Raw genomic sequence first — 24232 nt, forward strand, 5'->3', positions numbered from 1 at the left:
GTTTAAATATTTTTGTATTTACAATCTATATTTACATATCTTTGTATTTATATAATAGACTATAATTTTTATATATTATATGTTAAACAATATACTGTACATATTATAGTTTTATATATTTATTTATTTGTTCACTGATCTTATGTTTACGGCTTTAATTTTATATTTCTTTTTAAATTTATATTTAATTCTATTTTTATCTGTATATTAAACCATATAAATGCACCTGATACATCAGAACCACATAAGTCCTGTGCCTTGGTCAGCACCGGCACAAAGGGCACGCTCGTCCCATTGCAGCACATCAAAACAAAACCTATTTCTACTACTAACAAAGAACAAAGGTCCCACTACATTTCACCCTAATAAAATCTCAAACCTAACTGTAAATAAATTTAGAAATCCCACTATAACTGGCCCAAAACCCCCATCCATTCCAATCCTAAACTTCCTCCCAAACCAGCATCTCAGAAACCCAAAAAACTCAAAATCACATTGAAACTGAAATAACTGCTAATAAAAACAAAAACCCGTAAAATCAAGCCGACTCACTGAACTCAAAACTGTGCAACTGACCCTAAACATTACTACAAAAAGCCCCCAAAGCTCCACCTTTATGCTAACTCACAAATAAGAACCAATAATCTACAAAGTTATCTTAGAAATTTAAAAAAACTCATTAAAAGCATAAAAATAAAAAATGTAAACTATTAAAATAATAAAAAATACCACTACCCAAAGTAAAAAAAAAAAAGTTGCCTATAAAAACCCACCATAAAAATGCCCCTGTCCCCAAAGATAAAACCAAAAAAACCCCATCACACCAGAAATAAATCGGAACTTGGGAACGCTAAAACCGTAACACTTCAAGACGTACACCATATCCCTTATCATACACCAACTACAAACAGCATAAAACAATACAATCAATTCTTAAAAACCACCTTAAAGCCACTACATTCAAAAAAACAATTCAAAAATTAAAAACTGCATTTAACAAAAGCCATCTAATAAATTAACACCCAACACTCCAGCAGCCGAGCTACCCCTACCAAATCTCTATGTTTATACATCCAATAAACAAAACCAAAATCCCAACAATACCTATCAGAAGTCTATTAAAGGAACCTATTGAATATAATCCTACCTCAAATAAAAACCAACCCATCCATAAAGTTAGCTTCACTCAAAAAACAAATTACGCAGATTTCATAATACCAAGAAATAAAACAACACACCATATACCACCAACGAATACAATATTGAATGAAAGAAACCACTTTTTTTGCCTTTTTTTTTTTTTTTTAACTTCTTTTATTAGCTAGAACAAAAAATTTTGCCAGGACTGTAACAACAACTTCCTCTTCTCCTCATTCCTCTTCTTCTGAAACGTCCCATCTCATTCCCAAATTCCTTACAACTTCTGAGTTGAAATCCAAGCAAAAAGCAAAACTTGTGCACGTGTGCGTCGGATGCTCCTGCCAGATTCTCCATTTCACCCCACGTCTTCTTACACGTTCAGTCTTCATGCTGACCTGCTGGGATGAGTTTCGCAGATTAATTGGCACATGTGAAGAGAGGATTTCACTCCCTCCCTCCTTCCCTCCCTCCCTCCCTATCCAGGTGCTGTGTAAGAGCCAGGGGGGTCAAGGCTGTTCAGAACCATAGGATCCTTTAGGCTGGAAAAGCCTTCTAAGGTCACCGAGCCCAGCTGTTGCCCCGGCACTGCCAAGCCCCTCCCAAATCAGGTCCCTAAACACCCTTTAAATGTCTCCAGGGATGGGGGCTTCCCTGGGCAGCCTGCTCCTAGGCCTGACCACACCTTCAGTGAAGAAATTTTTCCTCAAATCCAACCTAAGCCTTCCCTGCTGCAACTTGAGGCCATTTCCTTTTGTCATGTCGCCTCTTACTTGGGAGATGTCGGTACTTAAACCTTACCTGCTTGTTCCCTAGGAGGTCTCTGGCTTGGCTGGATGAGAGGAGAAACACTCCCAGCACAGGAATGGGAGCTCAGGAGGTCCCACACCAAGGCAGAGGGAGCGGCAGTCCTCACCAGGGCTCACACGTCAGTTCTCAGTGCTTGGCTCTGCTTTTCCTCCCAGATCTCTGGCAGATCTCTGGTGAGCGCTTCAAAATTGGCTGTTTGGAAGAGGGAGGAAAAAGAGGTTAGCCAAGGTTTTTATCCAGACTCCTCTGATGTCTTTGCCTGCTTTGCCTCTTCCAGACTTCCTTCTGCTAAGAAAACAGCTGCCTTTGGACTTCTAGGGGGAACTTTCATGTAATGCTTGAAAAGGAGCTACAGAAAAGCGCCTCATTTTTAAAGACTCGGCCGAGAAGACAGACAACTGCAGCTTCTCCATCCCCACTGCCTGCAGAGCTGGCAGGCACCAGGCCAGCTCTGCTCCTCCTTCAAGTTGTTCCCAAACCTGCTGAAGAACTGAGGGCTACTTTGGTGTTCCATCGCTCTGCTTTTCCCGAAAAAGATCTTTGGGTGCTGCTATCCCTCCACGGGAAGGGCCCTTCTGTCTCGCACGCTCGGTGACACGAGGCTGCACGAAGCTGCAGCGGCCTCTGCTCCGGGTGGGAAGGGCTTTCTGCCTCCTCTGGCACTTGGCTGGCAGAGGTTGCTCAGAGATGCTGCGACTGCCCCACGCCTGGAAGTGCTCAAGGCCCATTGGTGCTCTGGGATGAGGCTACAATCAGCAACACCAAATATCACTGCACCCTCTTAGCTGCACAGCGGCCAAAGCCCACCAAGCCTGCTACTCACCCTTCTGCTAAGAACGCCCGGCTCCTCGGGCCGCACGCTACGGCCACGCTCGGAGGCCGCCGCCGTCATCGCGGGCTCTGCCTGGCTCAAGAGGAGACAAGGTGATTTGGCATTGCTGAATCTTCAGGGCAGTCAGGCTCCTCCTCCTTACTTCCCCAACTTACAGCAACTCCTCGGCCCTTCCTGAAGGCTCTCCAGGCGTCACCTTCAAATGGCAAAGGTCACGGCACCATCACAGAGCCCCGTACCGCTTAGCGAGTTCCCACGAGAGCGACGAATCAGGTCTGTCGGCCACTCGCTGATGGGGTCTCGGCGTGATACCCATGGACCGCCTGAAGCACACAAAGGAGAATGGAGGCTGAGAGATGCAGCAGAAATTGAGACCTGCGCAATAACCACTGCTTCCATCCAGGGCCCGCTGCTCACCTTGCCCGCTTACCTTGACTCCTCAGGTTCGGCTTTATGTCCTAAAAATAAAGGCAAAGGACAACGCTGTAAACACACAGTCACCATTAACGCCGCCCCTGCGAAGGCAAACGGTGCCTCACCTGCTCAGGGGAACCACTCACCCGCCACGGGGCGCTCCGCCACGGATTTCATCTGCCAGCACCTGAAAGAATGGGAGGACAGGGGTCAGAGGGCTGCAGGATAACTTAGGCCTTCCAGACATCTTGTGTCAATCGACAAATGCCATCTAGAGTCCAGCTACACCCTGCATTACAACTCCCCAGGCCCCAGGACTCGTCCTATTATACCTACACCAGGCTGTGCAGCAGGGCAGAGCAGCTTCGGGCCCAATACCCAGACACCCGTGACACAGAACAAGACAAACGAGAGGACACAACGGGGAGAGAAAGCTCTCGGCGAGAAGAATGCCAGCCAGGGCCCAGAGAAGGCGGGACCAGATGACCTGGGTGAGAGCGACGGTGAGCCCGTCAGGCTCAGAGAATCCTGGAGGAACAAAGACGCTAACAGAAGGACTTATCGCAAGCGGGGCAAAGATGGGTGCCCCAGAATCCTACGGTCAGAATCTCCCCCTATCCTGGAATTTGTACAAGTCCTAACCAGCTAGAAGGGATCGTTGCCATGCACAGCTGTCGAGAACAGCTCAGAACAAGACCTGAATAGAACCATCCGGTCAGATGTCTTAAGAGAGATGCTACGCCGTTGCCTGTCCAGCCTCCTGAGTCAAGGCTTTGAAGGAATACGCACTGGGCCGAGGAACACAGAGATCTCAGTGGCAAAGATGGACACCTGGGCTTCGGATAATCCTTTGTGGGGCACGAGGCAAAAGACACAGAAGGCACGATACACACAGAAGGCACCATAGACAAGTGACACAAGTGACACGCACCGGGACTGCTCTGCCCTGAGCACCTCAGCACCGGGTAACTCTTCCTTTACGTGGCCTAAGGGGCCATCTCCTGCACAACCCCACCTCCAAAGCTGCCACTCCAAAGGCCCTCCCAGCACCTCGCTTTCGTCCCCCTCTCAGGGGGCTCGTAACCCTCCACTTATCTCTTGGACGTCCGGGGATGACAATCCGCCTCCGCTGCCAAGGAAGGCCGCCTCACCCGCTGGGAATTTTCCGCAGTCACCGGGCTCTGGTCTCTTGGTCAGCTACAATCAGCAACACCAAATATCACTGCACCCTCTTAGCTGCACAGCGGCCAAAGCCCACCAAGCCTGCTACTCACCCTTCTGCTAAGAACGCCCGGCTCCTCGGGCCGCACGCTACGGCCACGCTCGGAGGCGGCCGCCGTCATCGCGGGCTCTGCCTGGCTCAAGAGGAGACAAGGTGATTTGGCATTGCTGAATCTTCAGGGGAGTCAGGCTCCTCCTCCTCACTTCCCCAACTTACAGCAACTCCTCGGCCCTTCCTGAAGGCTCTCCAGGCGTCACCTTCAAATGGCAAAGGTCACGGCACCATCACAGAGCCCCGTACCGCTTAGCGAGTTCCCACGAGAGCGACGAACCGGGTCTGTCGGCCACTCGCTGATGGGGTCTCGGCGTGATACCCATGGACCGCCTGAAGCACACAAAGGAGAATGGAGGCTGAGAGATGCAGCAGAAATTGAGACCTGCGCAATAACCACTGCTTCCATCCAGGGCCCGCTGCTCACCTTGCCCGCTTACCTTGACTCCTCAGGTTCGGCTTTATGTCCTAAAAATAAAGGCAAAGGACAACGCTGTAAACACACAGTCACCATTAACGCCGCCCCTGCAAAGGCAAACGGTGCCTCACCTGCTCAGGGGAACCACTCACCCGCCACGGGGCGCTCCGCCACGGATTTCATCTGCCAGCACCTGAAAGAATGGGAGGACAGGGGTCAGAGGGCTGCAGGATAACTTAGGCCTTCCAGACATCTTGTGTCAATCGACAAATGCCATCTAGAGTCCAGCTACACCCTGCATTACAACTCCCCAGGCCCCAGGACTCGTCCTATTATACCTACACCAGGCTGTGCAGCAGGGCAGAGCAGCTTCGGGCCCAATACCCAGACACCCGTGACACAGAACAAGACAAACGAGAGGACACAACGGGGAGAGAAAGCTCTCGGCGAGAAGAATGCCAGCCAGGGCCCAGAGAAGGCGGGACCAGATGACCTGGGTGAGAGCGACGGTGAGCCCGTCAGGCTCAGAGAATCCTGGAGGAACAAAGACGCTAACAGAAGGACTTCTCGCAAGCGGGGCAAAGAAGGGCGCCTGAGAATCCTATGGTCAGAATCTCCCCCTATCCTGGAATTTGTACAAGTCCTAACCAGCTAGAAGGGATCGTTGCCATGCACAGCTGTCGAGAACAGCTCAGAACAAGACCTGAATAGAACCATCCGGTCAGATGTCTTAAGAGAGATGCTACGCCGTTGCCTGTCCAGCCTCCTGAGTCAAGGCTTTGAAGGAATACGCACTGGGCCGAGGAACACAGAGATCTCAGTGGCAAAGATGGACACCTGGGCTTCGGATAATCCTTTGTGGGGCACGAGGCAAAAGACACAGAAGGCACGATACACACAGAAGGCACCATAGACAAGTGACACAAGTGACACGCACCGGGACTGCTCTGCCCTGAGCACCTCAGCACCGGGTAACTCTTCCTTTACGTGGCCTAAGGGGCCACCTCCTGCACAACCCCGCCTCCAAAGCTGCCACTCCAAAGGCCCTCCCAGCACCTCGCTTTCGTCCCCCTCTCAGGGGGCTCGTAACCCTCCACTTATCTCTTGGACGTCCGGGGATGACAATCCGCCTCCGCTGCCAAGGAAGGCCGCCTCACCCGCTGGGAATTTTCCGCAGTCACCGGGCTCTGGTCTCTTGGTCAGCTACAATCAGCAACACCAAATATCACTGCACCCTCTTAGCTGCACAGCGGCCAAAGCCCACCAAGCCTGCTACTCACCCTTCTGCTAAGAACGCCCGGCTCCTCGGGCCGCACGCTACGGCCACGCTCGGAGGCCGCCGCCGTCATCGCGGGCTCTGCCTGGCTCAAGAGGAGACAAGGTGATTTGGCATTGCTGAATCTTCAGGGGAGTCAGGCTCCTCCTCCTCACTTCCCCAACTTACAGCAACTCCTCGGCCCTTCCTGAAGGCTCTCCAGGCGTCACCTTCAAATGGCAAAGGTCACGGCACCATCACAGAGCCCCGTACCGCTTAGCGAGTTCCCACGAGAGCGACGAATCAGGTCTGTCGGCCACTCGCTGATGGGGTCTCGGCGTGATACCCATGGACCGCCTGAAGCACACAAAGGAGAATGGAGGCTGAGAGATGCAGCAGAAATTGAGACCTGCGCAATAACCACTGCTTCCATCCAGGGCCCGCTGCTCACCTTGCCCGCTTACCTTGACTCCTCAGGTTCGGCTTTATGTCCTAAAAATAAAGGCAAAGGACAACGCTGTAAACACACAGTCACCATTAACGCCGCCCCTGCAAAGGCAAACGGTGCCTCACCTGCTCAGGGGAATCACTCACCCTCCACGGGGCGCTCCGCCACGGATTTCATCTGCCAGCACCTGAAAGAATGGGAGGACAGGGGTCAGAGGGCTGCAGGATAACTTAGGCCTTCCAGACATCTTGTGTCAATCGACAAATGCCATCTAGAGTCCAGCTACACCCTGCATTACAACTCCCCAGGCCCCAGGACTTGTCCTATTATACCTACACCAGGCTGTGCAGCAGGGCAGAGCAGCTTCGGGCCCAATACCCAGACACCCGTGACACAAAACAAGACAAACGAGGGGACACAACAGGGAGAGAAAGCTCTCGGCGAGAAGAATGCCAGCCAGGGCCCAGAGAAGGCGGGACCAGATGACCTGGGTGAGAGCGACGGTGAGCCCGTCAGGCTCAGAGAATCCTGGAGGAACAAAGACGCTAACAGAAGGACTTCTCGCAAGCGGGGCAAAGAAGGGCGCCTGAGAATCCTACGGTCAGAATCTCCCCCTATCCTGGAATTTGTACAAGTCCTAACCAGCTAGAAGGGATCGTTGCCATGCACAGCTGTCGAGAACAGCTCAGAACAAGACCTGAATAGAACCATCCGGTCAGATGTCTTAAGAGAGATGCTACGCCGTTGCCTGTCCAGCCTCCTGAGTCAAGGCTTTGAAGGAATACGCACTGGGCCGAGGAACACAGAGATCTCAGTGGCAAAGATGGACACCTGGGCTTCGGATAATCCTTTGTGGGGCACGAGGCAAAAGACACAGAAGGCACGATACACACAGAAGGCACCATAGACAAGTGACACAAGTGACACGCACCAGGACTGCTCTGCCCTGAGCACCTCAGCACCGGGTAACTCTTCCTTTACGTGGCCTAAGGGGCCACCTCCTGCACAACCCCGCCTCCAAAGCTGCCACTCCAAAGGCCCTCCCAGCACCTCGCTTTCGTCCCCCTCTCAGGGGGCTCGTAACCCTCCACTTATCTCTTGGACGTCCGGGGATGACAATCCGCCTCCGCTGCCAAGGAAGGCCGCCTCACCCGCTGGGAATTTTCCGCAGTCACCGGGCTCTGGTCTCTTGGTCAGCTACAATCAGCAACACCAAATATCACTGCACCCTCTTAGCTGCACAGCGGCCAAAGCCCACCAAGCCTGCTACTCACCCTTCTGCTAAGAACGCCCGGCTCCTCGGGCCGCACGCTACGGCCACGCTCGGAGGCCGCCGCCGTCATCGCGGGCTCTGCCTGGCTCAAGAGGAGACAAGGTGATTTGGCATTGCTGAATCTTCAGGGGAGTCAGGCTCCTCCTCCTCACTTCCCCAACTTACAGCAACTCCTCGGCCCTTCCTGAAGGCTCTCCAGGCGTCACCTTCAAATGGCAAAGGTCACGGCACCATCACAGAGCCCCGTACCGCTTAGCGAGTTCCCACGAGAGCGACGAACCGGGTCTGTCGGCCACTCGCTGATGGGGTCTCGGCGTGATACCCATGGACCGCCTGAAGCACACAAAGGAGAATGGAGGCTGAGAGATGCAGCAGAAATTGAGACCTGCGCAATAACCACTGCTTCCATCCAGGGCCCGCTGCTCACCTTGCCCGCTTACCTTGACTCCTCAGGTTCGGCTTTATGTCCTAAAAATAAAGGCAAAGGACAACGCTGTAAACACACAGTCACCATTAACGCCGCCCCTGCAAAGGCAAACGGTGCCTCACCTGCTCAGGGGAATCACTCACCCTCCACGGGGCGCTCCGCCACGGATTTCATCTGCCAGCACCTGAAAGAATGGGAGGACAGGGGTCAGAGGGCTGCAGGATAACTTAGGCCTTCCAGACATCTTGTGTCAATCGACAAATGCCATCTAGAGTCCAGCTACACCCTGCATTACAACTCCCCAGGCCCCAGGACTTGTCCTATTATACCTACACCAGGCTGTGCAGCAGGGCAGAGCAGCTTCGGGCCCAATACCCAGACACCCGTGACACAAAACAAGACAAACGAGGGGACACAACAGGGAGAGAAAGCTCTCGGCGAGAAGAATGCCAGCCAGGGCCCAGAGAAGGCGGGACCAGATGACCTGGGTGAGAGCGACGGTGAGCCCGTCAGGCTCAGAGAATCCTGGAGGAACAAAGACGCTAACAGAAGGACTTCTCGCAAGCGGGGCAAAGAAGGGCGCCTGAGAATCCTACGGTCAGAATCTCCCCCTATCCTGGAATTTGTACAAGTCCTAACCAGCTAGAAGGGATCGTTGCCATGCACAGCTGTCGAGAACAGCTCAGAACAAGACCTGAATAGAACCATCCGGTCAGATGTCTTAAGAGAGATGCTACGCCGTTGCCTGTCCAGCCTCCTGAGTCAAGGCTTTGAAGGAATACGCACTGGGCCGAGGAACACAGAGATCTCAGTGGCAAAGATGGACACCTGGGCTTCGGATAATCCTTTGTGGGGCACGAGGCAAAAGACACAGAAGGCACGATACACACAGAAGGCACCATAGACAAGTGACACAAGTGACACGCACCGGGACTGCTCTGCCCTGAGCACCTCAGCACCGGGTAACTCTTCCTTTACGTGGCCTAAGGGGCCACCTCCTGCACAACCCCGCCTCCAAAGCTGCCACTCCAAAGGCCCTCCCAGCACCTCGCTTTCGTCCCCCTCTCAGGGGGCTCGTAACCCTCCACTTATCTCTTGGACGTCCGGGGATGACAATCCGCCTCCGCTGCCAAGGAAGGCCGCCTCACCCGCTGGGAATTTTCCGCAGTCACCGGGCTCTGGTCTCTTGGTCAGCTACAATCAGCAACACCAAATATCACTGCACCCTCTTAGCTGCACAGCGGCCAAAGCCCACCAAGCCTGCTACTCACCCTTCTGCTAAGAACGCCCGGCTCCTCGGGCCGCACGCTACGGCCACGCTCGGAGGCCGCCGCCGTCATCGCGGGCTCTGCCTGGCTCAAGAGGAGACAAGGTGATTTGGCATTGCTGAATCTTCAGGGGAGTCAGGCTCCTTCTCCTCACTTCCCCAACTTACAGCAACTCCTCGGCCCTTCCTGAAGGCTCTCCAGGCGTCACCTTCAAATGGCAAAGGTCACGGCACCATCACAGAGCCCCGTACCGCTTAGCGAGTTCCCACGAGAGCGACGAACCGGGTCTGTCGGCCACTCGCTGATGGGGTCTCGGCGTGATACCCATGGACCGCCTGAAGCACACAAAGGAGAATGGAGGCTGAGAGATGCAGCAGAAATTGAGACCTGCGCAATAACCACTGCTTCCATCCAGGGCCCGCTGCTCACCTTGCCCGCTTACCTTGACTCCTCAGGTTCGGCTTTATGTCCTAAAAATAAAGGCAAAGGACAACGCTGTAAACACACAGTCACCATTAACGCCGCCCCTGCAAAGGCAAACGGTGCCTCACCTGCTCAGGGGAATCACTCACCCTCCACGGGGCGCTCCGCCACGGATTTCATCTGCCAGCACCTGAAAGAATGGGAGGACAGGGGTCAGAGGGCTGCAGGATAACTTAGGCCTTCCAGACATCTTGTGTCAATCGACAAATGCCATCTAGAGTCCAGCTACACCCTGCATTACAACTCCCCAGGCCCCAGGACTTGTCCTATTATACCTACACCAGGCTGTGCAGCAGGGCAGAGCAGCTTCGGGCCCAATACCCAGACACCCGTGACACAAAACAAGACAAACGAGGGGACACAACAGGGAGAGAAAGCTCTCGGCGAGAAGAATGCCAGCCAGGGCCCAGAGAAGGCGGGACCAGATGACCTGGGTGAGAGCGACGGTGAGCCCGTCAGGCTCAGAGAATCCTGGAGGAACAAAGACGCTAACAGAAGGACTTCTCGCAAGCGGGGCAAAGAAGGGCGCCTGAGAATCCTACGGTCAGAATCTCCCCCTATCCTGGAATTTGTACAAGTCCTAACCAGCTAGAAGGGATCGTTGCCATGCACAGCTGTCGAGAACAGCTCAGAACAAGACCTGAATAGAACCATCCGGTCAGATGTCTTAAGAGAGATGCTACGCCGTTGCCTGTCCAGCCTCCCGATCCAAGGCTTTGAAGGAACACGCACTGGGCCGAGGAACACAGAGATCTCAGTGGCAAAGATGGACACCTGGGCTTCGGATAATCCTTTGTGGGGCACGAGGCAAAAGACACAGAAGGCACGATACACACAGAAGGCACCATAGACAAGTGACACAAGTGACACGCACCGGGACTGCTCTGCCCTGAGCACCTCAGCACCGGGTAACTCTTCCTTTACGTGGCCTAAGGGGCCACCTCCTGCACAACCCCGCCTCCAAAGCTGCCACTCCAAAGGCCCTCCCAGCACCTCGCTTTCGTCCCCCTCTCAGGGGGCTCGTAACCCTCCACTTATCTCTTGGACGTCCGGGGATGACAATCCGCCTCCGCTGCCAAGGAAGGCCGCCTCACCCGCTGGGAATTTTCCGCAGTCACCGGGCTCTGGTCTCTTGGTCAGCTACAATCAGCAACACCAAATATCACTGCACCCTCTTAGCTGCACAGCGGCCAAAGCCCACCAAGCCTGCTACTCACCCTTCTGCTAAGAACGCCCGGCTCCTCGGGCCGCACGCTACGGCCACGCTCGGAGGCCGCCGCCGTCATCGCGGGCTCTGCCTGGCTCAAGAGGAGACAAGGTGATTTGGCATTGCTGAATCTTCAGGGCAGTCAGGCTCCTCCTCCTCACTTCCCCAACTTACAGCAACTCCTCGGCCCTTCCTGAAGGCTCTCCAGGCGTCACCTTCAAATGGCAAAGGTCACGGCACCATCACAGAGCCCCGTACCGCTTAGCGAGTTCCCACGAGAGCGACGAACCGGGTCTGTCGGCCACTCGCTGATGGGGTCTCGGCGTGATACCCATGGACCGCCTGAAGCACACAAAGGAGAATGGAGGCTGAGAGATGCAGCAGAAATTGAGACCTGCGCAATAACCACTGCTTCCATCCAGGGCCCGCTGCTCACCTTGCCCGCTTACCTTGACTCCTCAGGTTCGGCTTTATGTCCTAAAAATAAAGGCAAAGGACAACGCTGTAAACACACAGTCACCATTAACGCCGCCCCTGCAAAGGCAAACGGTGCCTCACCTGCTCAGGGGAATCACTCACCCTCCACGGGGCGCTCCGCCACGGATTTCATCTGCCAGCACCTGAAAGAATGGGAGGACAGGGGTCAGAGGGCTGCAGGATAACTTAGGCCTTCCAGACATCTTGTGTCAATCGACAAATGCCATCTAGAGTCCAGCTACACCCTGCATTACAACTCCCCAGGCCCCAGGACTCGTCCTATTATACCTACACCAGGCTGTGCAGCAGGGCAGAGCAGCTTCGGGCCCAATACCCAGACACCCGTGACACAAAACAAGACAAACGAGGGGACACAACAGGGAGAGAAAGCTCTCGGCGAGAAGAATGCCAGCCAGGGCCCAGAGAAGGCGGGACCAGATGACCTGGGTGAGAGCGACGGTGAGCCCGTCAGGCTCAGAGAATCCTGGAGGAACAAAGACGCTAACAGAAGGACTTCTCGCAAGCGGGGCAAAGAAGGGCGCCTGAGAATCCTACGGTCAGAATCTCCCCCTATCCTGGAATTTGTACAAGTCCTAACCAGCTAGAAGGGATCGTTGCCATGCACAGCTGTCGAGAACAGCTCAGAACAAGACCTGAATAGAACCATCCGGTCAGATGTCTTAAGAGAGATGCTACGCCGTTGCCTGTCCAGCCTCCTGAGTCAAGGCTTTGAAGGAATACGCACTGGGCCGAGGAACACAGAGATCTCAGTGGCAAAGATGGACACCTGGGCTTCGGATAATCCTTTGTGGGGCACGAGGCAAAAGACACAGAAGGCACGATACACACAGAAGGCACCATAGACAAGTGACACAAGTGACACGCACCGGGACTGCTCTGCCCTGAGCACCTCAGCACCGGGTAACTCTTCCTTTACGTGGCCTAAGGGGCCACCTCCTGCACAACCCCGCCTCCAAAGCTGCCACTCCAAAGGCCCTCCCAGCACCTCGCTTTCGTCCCCCTCTCAGGGGGCTCGTAACCCTCCACTTATCTCTTGGACGTCCGGGGATGACAATCCGCCTCCGCTGCCAAGGAAGGCCGCCTCACCCGCTGGGAATTTTCCGCAGTCACCGGGCTCTGGTCTCTTGGTCAGCTACAATCAGCAACACCAAATATCACTGCACCCTCTTAGCTGCACAGCGGCCAAAGCCCACCAAGCCTGCTACTCACCCTTCTGCTAAGAACGCCCGGCTCCTCGGGCCGCACGCTACGGCCACGCTCGGAGGCCGCCGCCGTCATCGCGGGCTCTGCCTGGCTCAAGAGGAGACAAGGTGATTTGGCTTGCTGAATCTTCAGGGCAGTCAGGCTCCTCCTCCTCACTTCCCCAACTTACAGCAACTCCTCGGCCCTTCCTGAAGGCTCTCCAGGCGTCACCTTCAAATGGCAAAGGTCACGGCACCATCACAGAGCCCCGTACCGCTTAGCGAGTTCCCACGAGAGCGACGAACCGGGTCTGTCGGCCACTCGCTGATGGGGTCTCGGCGTGATACCCATGGACCGCCTGAAGCACACAAAGGAGAATGGAGGCTGAGAGATGCAGCAGAAATTGAGACCTGCGCAATAACCACTGCTTCCATCCAGGGCCCGCTGCTCACCTTGCCCGCTTACCTTGACTCCTCAGGTTCGGCTTTATGTCCTAAAAATAAAGGCAAAGGACAACGCTGTAAACACACAGTCACCATTAACGCCGCCCCTGCAAAGGCAAACGGTGCCTCACCTGCTCAGGGGAATCACTCACCCTCCACGGGGCGCTCCGCCACGGATTTCATCTGCCAGCACCTGAAAGAATGGGAGGACAGGGGTCAGAGGGCTGCAGGATAACTTAGGCCTTCCAGACATCTTGTGTCAATCGACAAATGCCATCTAGAGTCCAGCTACACCCTGCATTACAACTCCCCAGGCCCCAGGACTCGTCCTATTATACCTACACCAGGCTGTGCAGCAGGGCAGAGCAGCTTCGGGCCCAATACCCAGACACCCGTGACACAAAACAAGACAAACGAGGGGACACAACAGGGAGAGAAAGCTCTCGGCGAGAAGAATGCCAGCCAGGGCCCAGAGAAGGCGGGACCAGATGACCTGGGTGAGAGCGACGGTGAGCCCGTCAGGCTCAGAGAATCCTGGAGGAACAAAGACGCTAACAGAAGGACTTCTCGCAAGCGGGGCAAAGAAGGGCGCCTGAGAATCCTACGGTCAGAATCTCCCCCTATCCTGGAATTTGTACAAGTCCTAACCAGCTAGAAGGGATCGTTGCCATGCACAGCTGTCGAGAACAGCTCAGAACAAGACCTGAATAGAACCATCCGGTCAGATGTCTTAAGAGAGATGCTACGCCGTTGCCTGTCCAGCCTCCTGAGTCAAGGCTTTGAAGGAATACGCACTGGGCCGAGGAACACAGAGATCTCAGTGGCAAAGATGGACACCTGGGCTTCGGATAATCCTTTGTGGGGCACGAGGCAAAAGACACAGAAGGCACGATACACACAGAAGGCACCATAGACAAGTGACACAAGTGACACGCACCGGGACTGCTCTGCCCTGAGCACCTCAGCACCGGGTAACTCTTCCTTTACGTGGCCTAAGGGGCCACCTCCTGCACAACCCCGCCTCCAAAGCTGCCACTCCAAAGGCCCTCCCAGCACCTCGCTTTCGTCCCCCTCTCAGGGGGCTCGTAACCCTCCACTTATCTCTTGGACGTCCGGGGATGACAATCCGCCTCCGCTGCCAAGGAAGGCCGCCTCACCCGCTGGGAATTTTCCGCAGTCACCGGGCTCTGGTCTCTTGGTCAGCTACAATCAGCAACACCAAATATCACTGCACCCTCTTAGCTGCACAGCGGCCAAAGCCCACCAAGCCTGCTACTCACCCTTCTGCTAAGAACGCCCGGCTCCTCGGGCCGCACGCTACGGCCACGCTCGGAGGCCGCCGCCGTCATCGCGGGCTCTGCCTGGCTCAAGAGGAGACAAGGTGATTTGGCTTGCTGAATCTTCAGGGGAGTCAGGCTCCTCCTCCTCACTTCCCCAACTTACAGCAACTCCTCGGCCCTTCCTGAAGGCTCTCCAGGCGTCACCTTCAAATGGCAAAGGTCACGGCACCATCACAGAGCCCCGTACCGCTTAGCGAGTTCCCACCAGAGCGACGAACCGGGTCTGTCGGCCACTCGCTGACGGGGTCTCGGCGTGATACCCATGGACCGCCTGAAGCACACAAAGGAGAATGGAGGCTGAGAGATGCAGCAGAAATTGAGACCTGTGCAATAACCACTGCTTCCATCCAGGGCCCGCTGCTCACCTTGCCCGCTTACCTTGACTCCTCAGGTTCGGCTTTATGTCCTAAAAATAAAGGCAAAGAACAACGCTGTAAACACACAGTCACCATTAACGCCGCCCCTGCGAAGGGAAACGGTGCCTCACCTGCTCAGGGGAACCACTCACCCGCCACGGGGCGCTCCGCCACGGATTTCATCTGCCAGCACCTGAAAGAACGGGAGGACAGGGGTCAGAGGGCTGCAGGATAACTTAGGCCTTCCAGACATCTTGTGTCAATCGACAAATGCCATCTAGAGTCCAGCTACACCCTGCATTACAACTCCCCAGGCCCCAGGACTCGTCCTATTATACCTACACCAGGCTGTGCAGCAGGGCAGAGCAGCTTCGGGCCCAATACCCAGACACCCGTGACACAGAACAAGACAAACGAGGGGACACAACAGGGAGAGAAAGCTCTCGGCGAGAAGAATGCCAGCCAGGGCCCAGAGAAGGCGGGACCAGATGACCTGGGTGAGAGCGACGGTGAGCCCGTCAGGCTCAGAGAATCCTGGAGGAACAAAGACGCTAACAGAAGGACTTCTCGCAAGCGGGGCAAAGAAGGGCGCCTGAGAATCCTACGGTCAGAATCTCCCCCTATCCTGGAATTTGTACAAGTCCTAACCAGCTAGAAGGGATCGTTGCCATGCACAGCTGTCGAGAACAGCTCAGAACAAGACCTGAATAGAACCATCCGGTCAGATGTCTTAAGAGAGATGCTACGCTGTTGCCTGTCCAGCCTCCCGATCCAAGGCTTTGAAGGAACACGCACTGGGCCGAGGAACACAGAGATCTCAGTGGCAAAGATGGACACCTGGGCTTCGGATAATCCTTTGTGGGGCACGAGGCAAAAGACACAGAAGGCACGATACACACAGAAGGCACCATAGACAAGTGACACAAGTGACACGCACCGGGACTGCTCTGCCCTGAGCACCTCAGCACCGGGTAACTCTTCCTTTACGTGGCCTAAGGGGCCACCTCCTGCACAACCCCGCCTCCAAAGCTGCCACTCCAAAGGCCCTCCCAGCACCTCGCTTTCGTCCCCCTCTCAGGGGGCTCGTAACCCTCCACTTATCTCTTGGACGTCCGGGGATGACAATCCGCCTCCGCTGCCAAGGAAGGCCGCCTCACCCGCTGGGAATTTTCCGCAGTCACCGGGCTCTGGTCTCTTGGTCAGCTACAATCAGCAACACCAAATATCACTGCACCCTCTTAGCTGCACAGCGGCCAAAGCCCACCAAGCCTGCTACTCACCCTTCTGCTAAGAACGCCCGGCTCCTCGGGCCGCACGCTACGGCCATGCTCGGAGGCCGCCGCCGTCATCGCGGGCTCTGCCTGGCTCAAGAGGAGACAAGGTGATTTGGCATTGCTGAATCTTCAGGGCAGTCAGGCTCCTCCTCCTTACTTCCCCAACTTACAGCAACTCCTCGGCCCTTCCTGAAGGCTCTCCAGGCGTCACCTTCAAATGGCAAAGGTCACGGCACCATCACAGAGCCCCGTACCGCTTAGCGAGTTCCCACCAGAGCGACGAACCGGGTCTGTCGGCCACTCGCTGATGGGGTCTCGGCGTGATACCCATGGACCGCCTGAAGCACACAAAGGAGAATGGAGGCTGAGAGATGCAGCAGAAATTGAGACCTGTGCAATAACCACTGCTTCCATCCAGGGCCCGCTGCTCACCTTGCCCGCTTACCTTGACTCCTCAGGTTCGGCTTTATGTCCTAAAAATAAAGGCAAAGGACAACGCTGTAAACACACAGTCACCATTAACGCCGCCCCTGCGAAGGGAAACGGTGCCTCACCTGCTCAGGGGAACCACTCACCCGCCACGGGGCGCTCCGCCACGGATTTCATCTGCCAGCACCTGAAAGAATGGGAGGACAGGGGTCAGAGGGCTGCAGGATAACTTAGGCCTTCCAGACATCTTGTGTCAATCGACAAATGCCATCTAGAGTCCAGCTACACCCTGCATTACAACTCCCCAGGCCCCAGGACTTGTCCTATTATACCTACACCAGGCTGTGCAGCAGGGCAGAGCAGCTTCGGGCCCAATACCCAGACACCCGTGACACAGAACAAGACAAACGAGGGGACACAACGGGGAGAGAAAGCTCTCGGCGAGAAGAATGCCAGCCAGGGCCCAGAGAAGGCGGGACCAGATGCCCTGGGTGAAAGCGACGGTGAGCCCGTCGGGCTCAGAGAATCCTGGAGGAACAAAGACGCTAACAGAAGGACTTCTCGCAAGCGGGGCAAAGAAGGGTGCCCCAGAATCCTACGGTCAGAATCTCCCCCTATCCTGGAATTTGTACAAGTCCTAACCAGCTAGAAGGGATCGTTGCCATGCACAGCTGTCGAGAACAGCTCAGAACAAGACCTGAATAGAACCATCCGGTCAGATGTCTTAAGAGAGATGCTACGCTGTTGCCTGTCCAGCCTCCCGATCCAAGGCTTTGAAGGAACACGCACTGGGCCGAGGAACACAGAGATCTCAGTGGCAAAGATGGACACCTGGGCTTCGGATAATCCTTTGTGGGGCACGAGGCAAAAGACACAGAAGGCACGATACACACAGAAGGCACCATAGACAAGTGACACAAGTGACACGCACCGGGACTGCTCTGCCCTGAGCACCTCAGCACCGGGTAACTCTTCCTTTACGTGGCCTAAGGGGCCACCTCCTGCACAACCCCGCCTCCAAAGCTGCCACTCCAAAGGCCCTCCCAGCACCTCGCTTTCGTCCCCCTCTCAGGGGGCTCGTAACCCTCCACTTATCTCTTGGACGTCCGGGGATGACAATCCGCCTCCGCTGCCAAGGAAGGCCGCCTCACCCGCTGGGAATTTTCCGCAGTCACCGGGCTCTGGTCTCTTGGTCAGCTACAATCAGCAACACCAAATATCACTGCACCCTCTTAGCTGCACAGCGGCCAAAGCCCACCAAGCCTGCTACCCACCCTTCTGCTAAGAACGCCCGGCTCCTCGGGCCGCACGCTACGGCCACGCTCGGAGGCCGCCGCCGTCATCGCGGGCTCTGCCTGGCTCAAGAGGAGACAAGGTGATTTGGCTTGCTGAATCTTCAGGGGAGTCAGGCTCCTCCTCCTCACTTCCCCAACTTACAGCAACTCCTCGGCCCTTCCTGAAGGCTCTCCAGGCGTCACCTTCAAATGGCAAAGGTCACGGCACCATCACAGAGCCCCGTACCGCTTAGCGAGTTCCCACCAGAGCGACGAACCGGGTCTGTCGGCCACTCGCTGATGGGGTCTCGGCGTGATACCCATGGACCGCCTGAAGCACACAAAGGAGAATGGAGGCTGAGAGATGCAGCAGAAATTGAGACCTGTGCAATAACCACTGCTTCCATCCAGGGCCCGCTGCTCACCTTGCCCGCTTACCTTGACTCCTCAGGTTCGGCTTTATGTCCTAAAAATAAAGGCAAAGAACAACGCTGTAAACACACAGTCACCATTAACGCCGCCCCTGCGAAGGGAAACGGTGCCTCACCTGCTCAGGGGAACCACTCACCCGCCACGGGGCGCTCCGCCACGGATTTCATCTGCCAGCACCTGAAAGAACGGGAGGACAGGGGTCAGAGGGCTGCAGGATAACTTAGGCCTTCCAGACATCTTGTGTCAATCGACAAATGCCATCTAGAGTCCAGCTACACCCTGCATTACAACTCCCCAGGCCCCAGGACTCGTCCTATTATACCTACACCAGGCTGTGCAGCAGGGCAGAGCAGCTTCGGGCCCAATACCCAGACACCCGTGACACAGAACAAGACAAACGAGGGGACACAACAGGGAGAGAAAGCTCTCGGCGAGAAGAATGCCAGCCAGGGCCCAGAGAAGGCGGGACCAGATGACCTGGGTGAGAGCGACGGTGAGCCCGTCAGGCTCAGAGAATCCTGGAGGAACAAAGACGCTAACAGAAGGACTTCTCGCAAGCGGGGCAAAGAAGGGCGCCTGAGAATCCTACGGTCAGAATCTCCCCCTATCCTGGAATTTGTACAAGTCCTAACCAGCTAGAAGGGATCGTTGCCATGCACAGCTGTCGAGAACAGCTCAGAACAAGACCTGAATAGAACCATCCGGTCAGATGTCTTAAGAGAGATGCTACGCTGTTGCCTGTCCAGCCTCCCGATCCAAGGCTTTGAAGGAACACGCACTGGGCCGAGGAACACAGAGATCTCAGTGGCAAAGATGGACACCTGGGCTTCGGATAATCCTTTGTGGGGCACGAGGCAAAAGACACAGAAGGCACGATACACACAGAAGGCACCATAGACAAGTGACACAAGTGACACGCACCGGGACTGCTCTGCCCTGAGCACCTCAGCACCGGGTAACTCTTCCTTTACGTGGCCTAAGGGGCCACCTCCTGCACAACCCCGCCTCCAAAGCTGCCACTCCAAAGGCCCTCCCAGCACCTCGCTTTCGTCCCCCTCTCAGGGGGCTCGTAACCCTCCACTTATCTCTTGGACGTCCGGGGATGACAATCCGCCTCCGCTGCCAAGGAAGGCCGCCTCACCCGCTGGGAATTTTCCGCAGTCACCGGGCTCTGGTCTCTTGGTCAGCTACAATCAGCAACACCAAATATCACTGCACCCTCTTAGCTGCACAGCGGCCAAAGCCCACCAAGCCTGCTACTCACCCTTCTGCTAAGAACGCCCGGCTCCTCGGGCCGCACGCTACGGCCACGCTCGGAGGCCGCCGCCGTCATCGCGGGCTCTGCCTGGCTCAAGAGGAGACAAGGTGATTTGGCATTGCTGAATCTTCAGGGCAGTCAGGCTCCTCCTCCTTACTTCCCCAACTTACAGCAACTCCTCGGCCCTTCCTGAAGGCTCTCCAGGCGTCACCTTCAAATGGCAAAGGTCACGGCACCATCACAGAGCCCCGTACCGCTTAGCGAGTTCCCACCAGAGCGACGAACCGGGTCTGTCGGCCACTCGCTGATGGGGTCTCGGCGTGATACCCATGGACCGCCTGAAGCACACAAAGGAGAATGGAGGCTGAGAGATGCAGCAGAAATTGAGACCTGTGCAATAACCACTGCTTCCATCCAGGGCCCGCTGCTCACCTTGCCCGCTTACCTTGACTCCTCAGGTTCGGCTTTATGTCCTAAAAATAAAGGCAAAGGACAACGCTGTAAACACACAGTCACCATTAACGCCGCCCCTGCGAAGGGAAACGGTGCCTCACCTGCTCAGGGGAACCACTCACCCGCCACGGGGCGCTCCGCCACGGATTTCATCTGCCAGCACCTGAAAGAACGGGAGGACAGGGGTCAGAGGGCTGCAGGATAACTTAGGCCTTCCAGACATCTTGTGTCAATCGACAAATGCCATCTAGAGTCCAGCTACACCCTGCATTACAACTCCCCAGGCCCCAGGACTCGTCCTATTATACCTACACCAGGCTGTGCAGCAGGGCAGAGCAGCTTCGGGCCCAATACCCAGACACCCGTGACACAGAACAAGACAAACGAGGGGACACAACGGGGAGAGAAAGCTCTCGGCGAGAAGAATGCCAGCCAGGGCCCAGAGAAGGCGGGACCAGATGCCCTGGGTGAAAGCGACGGTGAGCCCGTCGGGCTCAGAGAATCCTGGAGGAACAAAGACGCTAACAGAAGGACTTCTCGCAAGCGGGGCAAAGAAGGGTGCCCCAGAATCCTACGGTCAGAATCTCCCCCTATCCTGGAATTTGTACAAGTCCTAACCAGCTAGAAGGGATCGTTGCCATGCACAGCTGTCGAGAACAGCTCAGAACAAGACCTGAATAGAACCATCCGGTCAGATGTCTTAAGAGAGATGCTACGCTGTTGCCTGTCCAGCCTCCCGATCCAAGGCTTTGAAGGAACACGCACTGGGCCGAGGAACACAGAGATCTCAGTGGCAAAGATGGACACCTGGGCTTCGGATAATCCTTTGTGGGGCACGAGGCAAAAGACACAGAAGGCACGATACACACAGAAGGCACCATAGACAAGTGACACAAGTGACACGCACCGGGACTGCTCTGCCCTGAGCACCTCAGCACCGGGTAACTCTTCCTTTACGTGGCCTAAGGGGCCACCTCCTGCACAACCCCGCCTCCAAAGCTGCCACTCCAAAGGCCCTCCCAGCACCTCGCTTTCGTCCCCCTCTCAGGGGGCTCGTAACCCTCCACTTATCTCTTGGACGTCCGGGGATGACAATCCGCCTCCGCTGCCAAGGAAGGCCGCCTCACCCGCTGGGAATTTTCCGCAGTCACCGGGCTCTGGTCTCTTGGTCAGCTGCAATCAGCAACACCAAATATCACTGCACCCTCTTAGCTGCACAGCGGCCAAAGCCCACCACGCCTGCTACTCACCCTTCTGCTAAGAACGCCCGGCTCCTCGGGCCGCACGCTACGGCCACGCTCGGAGGCCGCCGCCGTCATCGCGGGCTCTGCCTGGCTCAAGAGGAGACAAGGTGATTTGGCTTGCTGAATCTTCAGGGGAGTCAGGCTCCTCCTCCTCACTTCCCCAACTTACAGCAACTCCTCGGCCCTTCCTGAAGGCTCTCCAGGCGTCACCTTCAAATGGCAAAGGTCACGGCACCATCACAGAGCCCCGTACCGCTTAGCGAGTTCCCACCAGAGCGACGAACCGGGTCTGTCGGCCACTCGCTGATGGGGTCTCGGCGTGATACCCATGGACCGCCTGAAGCACACAAAGGAGAATGGAGGCTGAGAGATGCAGCAGAAATTGAGACCTGTGCAATAACCACTGCTTCCATCCAGGGCCCGCTGCTCACCTTGCCTGCTTACCTTGACTCCTCAGGTTCGGCTTTATGTCCTAAAAATAAAGGCAAAGAACAACGCTGTAAACACACAGTCACCATTAACGCCGCCCCTGCAAAGGCAAACGGTGCCTCACCTGCTCAGGGGAACCACTCACCCGCCACGGGGCGCTCCGCCACGGATTTCATCTGCCAGCACCTGAAAGAATGGGAGGACAGGGGTCAGAGGGCTGCAGGATAACTTAGGCCTTCCAGACATCTTGTGTCAATCGACAAATGCCATCTAGAGTCCAGCTACACCCTGCATTACAACTCCCCAGGCCCCAGGACTCGTCCTATTATACCTACACCAGGCTGTGCAGCAGGGCAGAGCAGCTTCGGGCCCAATACCCAGACACCCGTGACACAGAACAAGACAAACGAGGGGACACAACAGGGAGAGAAAGCTCTCGGCGAGAAGAATGCCAGCCAGGGCCCAGAGAAGGCGGGACCAGATGACCTGGGTGAGAGCGACGGTGAGCCCGTCAGGCTCAGAGAATCCTGGAGGAACAAAGACGCTAACAGAAGGACTTCTCGCAAGCGGGGCAAAGAAGGGCGCCTGAGAATCCTACGGTCAGAATCTCCCCCTATCCTGGAATTTGTACAAGTCCTAACCAGCTAGAAGGGATCGTTGCCATGCACAGCTGTCGAGAACAGCTCAGAACAAGACCTGAATAGAACCATCCGGTCAGATGTCTTAAGAGAGATGCTACGCTGTTGCCTGTCCAGCCTCCCGATCCAAGGCTTTGAAGGAACACGCACTGGGCCGAGGAACACAGAGATCTCAGTGGCAAAGATGGACACCTGGGCTTCGGATAATCCTTTGTGGGGCACGAGGCAAAAGACACAGAAGGCACGATACACACAGAAGGCACCATAGACAAGTGACACAAGTGACACGCACCGGGACTGCTCTGCCCTGAGCACCTCAGCACCGGGTAACTCTTCCTTTACGTGGCCTAAGGGGCCACCTCCTGCACAACCCCGCCTCCAAAGCTGCCACTCCAAAGGCCCTCCCAGCACCTCGCTTTCGTCCCCCTCTCAGGGGGCTCGTAACCCTCCACTTATCTCTTGGACGTCCGGGGATGACAATCCGCCTCCGCTGCCAAGGAAGGCCGCCTCACCCGCCGGGAATTTTCCGCAGTCACCGGGCTCTGGTCTCTTGGTCAGCTACAATCAGCAACACCAAATATCACTGCACCCTCTTAGCTGCACAGCGGCCAAAGCCCACCAAGCCTGCTACTCACCCTTCTGCTAAGAACGCCCGGCTCCTCGGGCCGCACGCTACGGCCACGCTCGGAGGCCGCCGCCGTCATCGCGGGCTCTGCCTGGCTCAAGAGGAGACAAGGTGATTTGGCATTGCTGAATCTTCAGGGCAGTCAGGCTCCTCCTCCTCACTTCCCCAACTTACAGCAACTCCTCGGCCCTTCCTGAAGGCTCTCCAGGCCTCACCTTCAAATGGCAAAGGTCACGGCACCATCACAGAGCCCTGTACCGCTTAGCGAGTTCCCACGAGAGCGACGAACCGGGTCTGTCGGCCACTCGCTGATGGGGTCTCGGCGTGATACCCGTGGACCGCCTGAAGCACACAAAGGAGAATGGAGGCTGAGAGATGCAGCAGAAATTGAGACCTGTGCAATAACCACTGCTTCCATCCAGGGCCCGCTGCTCACCTTGTCCGCTTACCTTGACTCCTCAGGTTCGGCTTTATGTCCTAAAAATAAAGGCAAAGGACAACGCTGTAAACACACAGTCACCATTAACGCCGCCCCTGCGAAGGGAAACGGTGCCTCACCTGCTCAGGGGAACCACTCACCCGCCACGGGGCGCTCCGCCACGGATTTCATCTGCCAGCACCTGAAAGAATGGGAGGACAGGGGTCAGAGGGCTGCAGGATAACTTAGGCCTTCCAGACATCTTGTGTCAATCGACAAATGCCATCTAGAGTCCAGCTACACCCTGCATTACAACTCCCCAGGCCCCAGGACTTGTCCTATGATACCTACACCAGGCTGTGCAGCAGGGCAGAGCAGCTTCGGGCCCAATACCCAGACACCCGTGACACAGAACAAGACAAACGAGGGGACACAACAGGGAGAGAAAGCTCTCGGCGAGAAGAATGCCAGCCAGGGCCCAGAGAAGGCGGGACCAGATGCCCTGGGTGAGAGCGACGGTGAGCCCGTCAGGCTCAGAGAATCCTGGAGGAACAAAGACGCTAACAGAAGGACTTATCGCAAGCGGGGCAAAGATGGGTGCCCCAGAATCCTACGGTCAGAATCTCCCCCTGTCCTGGAATTTGTACAAGTCCTAACCAGCTAGAAGGGATCGTTGCCATGCACAGCTGTCGAG

General features: G+C 55.8%; 1 long non-coding RNA gene across 1 annotated transcript in view; it reads right to left on the reverse strand.

The window, feature by feature from the left end:
* Positions 1-1344: 1344 nt before the first annotated feature.
* LOC132339827 (uncharacterized) overlaps positions 1345-24232 on the reverse strand; it is a 28888-nt gene continuing 6000 nt past the window's right edge. The window contains exons 2-3 of the long non-coding RNA XR_009489726.1: positions 1939-2139; positions 1345-1538 (exon numbers count right to left, since the gene is read on the reverse strand). This is a non-coding gene — a long non-coding RNA (uncharacterized LOC132339827). The remainder of the gene's footprint in view (positions 1539-1938; positions 2140-24232) is intronic.

This window comes from Haemorhous mexicanus, chromosome 2, assembly GCF_027477595.1.
Source record: "Haemorhous mexicanus isolate bHaeMex1 chromosome 2, bHaeMex1.pri, whole genome shotgun sequence".
Taxonomy (NCBI): domain Eukaryota; kingdom Metazoa; phylum Chordata; class Aves; order Passeriformes; family Fringillidae; genus Haemorhous; species Haemorhous mexicanus.